Here is a 7,056-nt window from a genome sequence, read left to right on the forward strand (position 1 = left end):
TCTCTCTCTCTCTCTCTCTCTACCTGACTGCAGTTCGCTGTTGTAACCATCTATGCAAATGCCCACATCACACATTACAACACACTTTGGAGAGGTGATGAACCCTAACCCTAACCCTAGCACCAGATATGGACTGGTTTTCGTGACCTTTTTATTGTGGCCAGTCTAAGGCATACCTGTGCAATAATCAGCATCTTGATGTACCACACCTGTGAGGTGGATGAATTATCTCGTCAAAGTAGAAGTGCTCGCTAACACAGATTTAGAAAGATTTGGGAACAATATTTGTAAGAAATAAGCCTTTTGTGTACATAGAAAAAGTCGTATATCTTTGAATTCAGCTCATGAAAAATGGGGGAAAAAGAAAAAATGTTTTGTTTAAAAAGACACATTGGAAACACCTATGAACACCGGTATAGATGTTTGGAGACAAAGAGGAGTAAAGTCCCAATCTAGGCCTTTATTTATAGAATAAGACCACAAGTTGACTTAATGAGAGGTAGAGAAACTTTGGAGGCAGTTATCATTGCTATCAACAAAAACTCAACTTAACCGCTCTTACTGGAATGAGAAAATGAACAACAGAACACAACGATTTTGTCCCGGCATCACAAAAACAGATTGTGATTTTAGATAGAAAAAGTTTAGTTTAGAAGAACTCTTCCTCCAAGGTCGAAAGTGATGCTCTGACTGTGCCTGGCCGGTGGGAATGGAGATAAAAATGTCAAAGGAGCCGTAAATAAGAATATAAATAATAAAGTCCCCCACCAAGCCTGGTTAAATTGAACAGCAAAGGGGTCGTTTTCTCAACGTCCCGCTGAGATTTTAATCTCTCCTGCTAAATCTTTTCCACCCTTTCTTCCTTTGTCTTACAGTTGCTCACCAAAGACACAGTGTACACTGCTGCTGTGTAGATTTATTTATTTGATTAGGACAATGCCCTTTAATCATTATTTCTATAAAATGTGCCAGTGTCAGCCAATCGGCTAATTTTGTAACAATAAAAGGACCGGCTCTGCCAGCTGACCCCCAGGGCCAGGGAACTTGTGAGTAGGTGAGGAAGGATCATGCATTTATTCTGTTTGTATGGTGACTTCTTAAAACAGCTCGGAAGCATTATATTTTTCCAAAGTGCAGGAAGAAAATAAGAATAAGTATAAAATAGGTCATTTGTCGGTATACATATCAAGACATACAGTCCTTATAAGCATTTTTGACACCCCACCACTGCTCTTTTACAGTCAAGGCAGTTAGAACTACTTGGTAGATATCAGGATAAGATGAGATGGTGCTCCCTGTGGAGCTGCAATATTTCTATTAACGTAACATCAGTGGATCACACTTGCATGTGAAAGGGTAGCTTGTAATGTTGACCCCGTAGAGAATTATCACCAGTTATTCTCAGCTTTGCAGAGCTTTACAGTGTCTATCAGTTCATTGTTTTGGTTTTTGGCCCGCAACTTTACTGTGTCGGTCCACTCTCACTGCTTACAATTTTGGCCATTTTCATTTTCAACGACAGACTTTTCTGATAAGGGGAATCTTGAAAACAGTCAGCATAATGTCTACAAATTTTTTGTGTCTGAGTCGTTACGTATGCTTCATCAGCTCAATCATCAGTGATAATCCAGTAAACCAGGCATTTGATTAAGAATGGTCAATAGACATTATTTACATTATTTGATTCACTCATTTTATTGTATTTATGTTGTCTGCCTTTGTAGTGTAGTTTCAGGCTAGTTTTCATTTCTTATCCTTATTTTTGTTTTTGTATTATAACTTTTAAAGCAAGTCAAGTGAATTCTGGTTAAGAGAATTTAAGGCATGCATGTACTCTCCTGAACAAAATATGAACTACCTGCGTGGCCAGATGCTCATTCAGTGATGCAAATGGATGCATAACTTGAGTTTTCTCTTGGCAGACAACTACTCATATTATAAAGGGGAGCCCCCATCATTCATTTCTTACTGAATTATGCAAAAAACGAGAATGGGTATGCAAATGTGTCTATGTGTTTGCAGGTAGGGCGGGCGTCGTGATGTCCTGCAGCAGAGTGTGGTGGTAGGTTGGCGTTCTCAGTGGGAAAGGTTACAGGTTCTGCTGGCTGTCAGTCTTCACCCACTTAACTTGAGTGTATAATATATGCCATACACCTGCATCATTCTCATCCAAACAAAAGACATAAAATAAAGATACATGAGTACCGGACACCGCAGTTTTGGATGCAGTGCACATTTCTTTTTTTGGACATCCTTTCTTCATCACTCCCTCTTTCTTTTTCCAAATCCTTCTCTGACCTCCTCATGTGTGTCAACCCCTGGTGAGTGGGCGCCAGCCGCTCTGATCCTCCAAACACTCTACCACGCCTGACCCTGATGCATCACTAGCTCACGGGCATGGAGGAGAGAAACACAGAAAATAGAAGATAGAAGATGGGGTGCTATCCATCTCCTGCAGCAGTGTGCTTTACAGTAGATCAGTGGTCTTCTCCTGCTTTCATCTCCCAGCTCAAGCTATCTGCCACCTGGCCTTATTGCCAAAACTGCATATCTCAGGCTTACTTTCTTTCTCCCTCTACGTTCTCTTTGTCCTTCTGTTTATCTGTCCATCATGGATCTTAAAACATGGGGAAATGCAAAAGCAGACATACCATATGCGTGCACCAAGCTTTCTTATGAAACAGACCCATGTAATCCTTTGAGTTGTTGAGTTGAGTTTATTTGAACATTTAAAGTTTTTGAACATAAAAAAAAAACATTAAAATAAAAGATTTATATACATGCATTCCTGCATACATATAAATAAAATGACAGATAAATAAGGTCATGTACTTATTAGCACAATCTTTCAAATTTGAAAGTCATTCAAAAAGGAACAAAAATGTTCCATGTTCAAAAGGAGTAGGAAGAAGTTGACAAACAACTTATCAAGTCCGACCCCCTCTCTCTACTTTTATCCTTTAGTAAATCTTATTCTTCAGTTATTTACGCATTATTATTTACACATCATAGACACAGATGCATACATACACAAACACTTAGAAACACTTTTTTTTTTCTTCCCTTTCTTCTACTTTCTATACCATCTATAGCAGATTACATAAACACAGCCATACTAGACTTAGTATATAGACATGCTAGTATGTAGATCCACTACATATGGACACACCAGCATATAAACCAGTATATACGTATCGGTATATAAGTATATTAATTTTAGACATACCGCATATATGCAAGAAACCATACAGTCTACTACATACCATCACTTTAAGTCCTTTTCGTATCCCTTTAATATATTAATTTTAAATATCTCTTGAAATTGCTCATTGTTATAGATGATTTCATCTCTTCACTGCAGCTGTTCCATAAAGTTAAACCTTTCTTGAGATGCAGTGATATTTAGCATTTGTTCTTATAGGTTTCGTTTTATATACAAATATTCCTCTTAAATGATGTTTGCGCTCTCTTATTTGGAACATCCCTTGGACACTGTTTGACAGCTGATGATTATTTATTTTGTACCTAATTTGTGCAGTGTTAAGTCAACAATTCTCTAATTTTAGTGCTTTTATTTATAAACAGTGGATTAGTTGGTGCTCTATAAGTGGTTTTATTTACAATTCTTAAGGCTCTCTTTTGAAGAATGAATATAGGTTCAGTGTTGGTTTTGTAAGTGTTTCCCCATATCTCCAACAATAAGTAATGTATGGAAGTATGAAGGAACAATACAGCATATTAATGAGCGTTGGTTTAATAAATAATTGGTTTTATACAGTAAGTAGCATTGATTTAGATATTTTACCATTAATATAGCGTATATGTGGCTTCCAACATAATTTTTCGTCGATTATGACGCCCAGAAATTTAAGTTCTTTTACTCTTTCAATTTCAATATCATTTATCATAAGTTTTTTGTGTAAGGTTGTGTTACGATTACCAAAAATTATAAATTTAGTTTTACTTAAGTTTAGTGTTAGTTTATTAGCATAAACCAGCTCTTCATCTTTTTTAATTCATTTTCTGCTGAATCCAAGAGTTGTTCCAAATTTTCCCCAGAACAGATTAAATTAGTATCATCAGCAAATAAAATGGTTGTCAGTGTTTTTGACACCTCCCATATATTGGGAGATGGATTTCTGCCTTGGGTAAAATTTGCCTTTTCACAGTCCTGTATAGCTTCTTCTATGTTCATTACAATTTCCCTTGATACACACTTTAGTAAGTAGGGACATCACTTGCTTGCATATGCTGTAATGAACATTTTAGGCCTGTTGGGTGATTTAGATAGCTGGGGTACCCACACATGATTTCCTGCCGAAACGTGGGAACTCAGTCTCTTGTGGTGATGATGGCCTCTCCTACAGTCCCGAGAGCTCCTTGCCAACATTACACAATGAATCTCAAGCCTTCATAACTTAATTGCCTTTCCTTGACCCATGGGGGTTTAAATTCTCCATTTTCATCTTATTTATTATTGGAAGTCCATCACTGAAAGTCCTCACTTTAGCCACATTAACCTGTTTTCAGCGACCAGCACTTAAGGTTAATGACTTTTGGATATTCCATATATTAAGCCAGTAAAGCCAGCCAATGATATAGGATGGTGTGCAGACAGGAAAGATAAAGCATTTCTCTGTACTGGCAATGAAACACCTCCTACTTGTCCCTGGAAGTCCCTGTAAATTGGTTATGAAAAGGTTTTAAGTGGAGGTCATTCTCTGCCCTTTAAATATTCTCAGGGGAGAGACAAACACTAAGTTAAAGGACTGTTCATTGATACTGATTTAATGTTGTCTGTTTTACACTTCACCCCACTGCAATTCACTACCTTCCCTCCACTTTCTTTCCCCCCTTTTAACCTCACTTACAACTCCATCACTGTCCGCTGCTCCCACCACATGCCTGCTGCCTTGGGTCATCTTTCACCGTGTAACTTTGTAACTGGCATTCACACAAAAGTTCTTTGTACTGTGCTTTCTGCACACCCTTCACCATATTTTCTCTTTGAGAGTAAGCCATCCATGCTTTTAAGAGGCAGCTCTCAAAGTATGTTTTAGAGTCAGAAAAGAGACAGTGTGGTTGTATTGGTCTGAGGTGTTATGACTCAGTTCACTATGATCCAAGGTGTAGTCAAGGAAGCAATGCCATTTCAAATAATATCTAACAGGACTGTCGGGCTTAATACTTAAATGTTTCTTTTTTTAGCAGTAAGAGTTTTCTTTCCAAATGTGGTGCGCACATACCCACGGCTGTAATACTGGGCATGATTGAGAATGATTCATGTTACATTAGCTAAATGGACTAAACACCTGTTAAACTCCTCACCCTTTTCTACCGTGCCACTTCAACACCTGAACTATCTGTTAGCTCATTTGTCTTGGGGACATGTTGCAATACAGTTTATCAACCTGACAGTGCAGAGAGCTCCTCTTTTTATGTAGCTGTCGTACATTTTAAGTGAAAGATGGCTGACAGTGCCAGGATCTGACAGTCACCTGCTCTATTGTGAATGAAGACAGACTTGGGTAGGAGGATGTTACAATGAGGTGTGTGAATCCAGCAGATACATGTAGAAACCTGCTGATTTGCATCATGGGAATTTTGGGTGTAGTGTTTTCCTTGGTGCAAAATGCATCATTATTGTCCTTATTTCATAAAGCTTAGCGAAGCAAATGTTCAATCCGAACACTGTTGTAATGCTATTTATTCCTTTTCCCGCGTCGAACCCTGATGTTCACCACCAGTTTTCATCAGAAGAAGAAGTCCAATGGCTCATTCCTGTGAGCTCAACAGAAATTTGGCTCCAGATCAAATCATCCGGATCTTGTTATTCTCTTTCAACACCACCAGTGTCCACATCATCACATCAAGGTCATTTTTAAAGAACTCTTTAAGCTCCTCTTTCAATTAGTGTCCCCTGATTGAAACAGCGTTAATGTAAAACAAGTGTTTATTCAGTAAACCATGTCATGTTTAGGTGTGCCTGGGGCCTTATCATTAAACAAAGCTCTCTGCCATCAGGATTAACGAAATAGCAATGAGCAGATCCTTTGTTTTAAGGCCCTGGTGAAAGCAGCACAAAACACACACACAAACCTTTTGTAGCTCAAAGCAGTTGTGGCTGAATTTCTATCTTATTTGGGTTTTTGTGTCATTTGTGACTTTGGGCTATCATGTACACTTCCTCTGCCGACTTACAGGGCTGAGGTGGCTCCTGCAGGATGGAGCTGAACTGGCTGAGCATATTGCAAGAGGAAACTGCCTACGGAACCCCTCTTCTTTAAACTAAGGAGGAACACAGAACTAACTATTTGCAATTCAGTCCCCATTGCGCTGAGGAGTCAATGTAGCATGATAATATCGCTTTACAATTTGAAATTGCATCAACTCAGAGCTCACTAATCATACAGTGACAGGTTGCAATAGGACTCAATTCTGCCTTGGGCTGCATGCTTGTAATTGAAGGGGAGGTGAGGACATTATTAGGCTTTAGAGGCACCAGGATGGCCCATCCATTATGATGACGTTTAAGAAAGTTCTCCATTATTCAGTTTGTTTGCTAGCTTTATTTACCACTACTTCAGATAAAGAGTCTTTATTTGAAACAAGCTTATTACAAATGAGCCCGTTTCCCTAATCATCTGTGTTTTAAAAAAAAAAACATGTTACATATTTCAGTGAGACAACCGCGTGTTTTCTGATTGGCTCCGGTGTAAATGTGTTGTTGATGTTTTTTTTTGCTGTTAACACAAACTCAACACTTCCTACATGTTTACTTGTTGTTAATATATTCAGGAGGATACAGTCCACATAAAAACCACTTAAAACACATTTTCCTTCAAACAAAAAGTTATACTATCATAAAAATTTAAATAATTCTATAATCACATTAATATTATATGGTATAATGTACCGGTCAGAATCAAATCTGTAGTTTGAGTGGAAGCAGGCAGAAGAGTTGGCAGGGGCACAACATTTTAAGACAATTAAAGAGGGACTTGTAACATTCATAACAAAGGGGATTGTGTGACTCAACACATGAAGTTGCATGTT

The sequence above is a fragment of the Etheostoma spectabile genome, chromosome 23 (assembly GCF_008692095.1).
Source record: "Etheostoma spectabile isolate EspeVRDwgs_2016 chromosome 23, UIUC_Espe_1.0, whole genome shotgun sequence".
Lineage (NCBI taxonomy): Eukaryota > Metazoa > Chordata > Actinopteri > Perciformes > Percidae > Etheostoma > Etheostoma spectabile.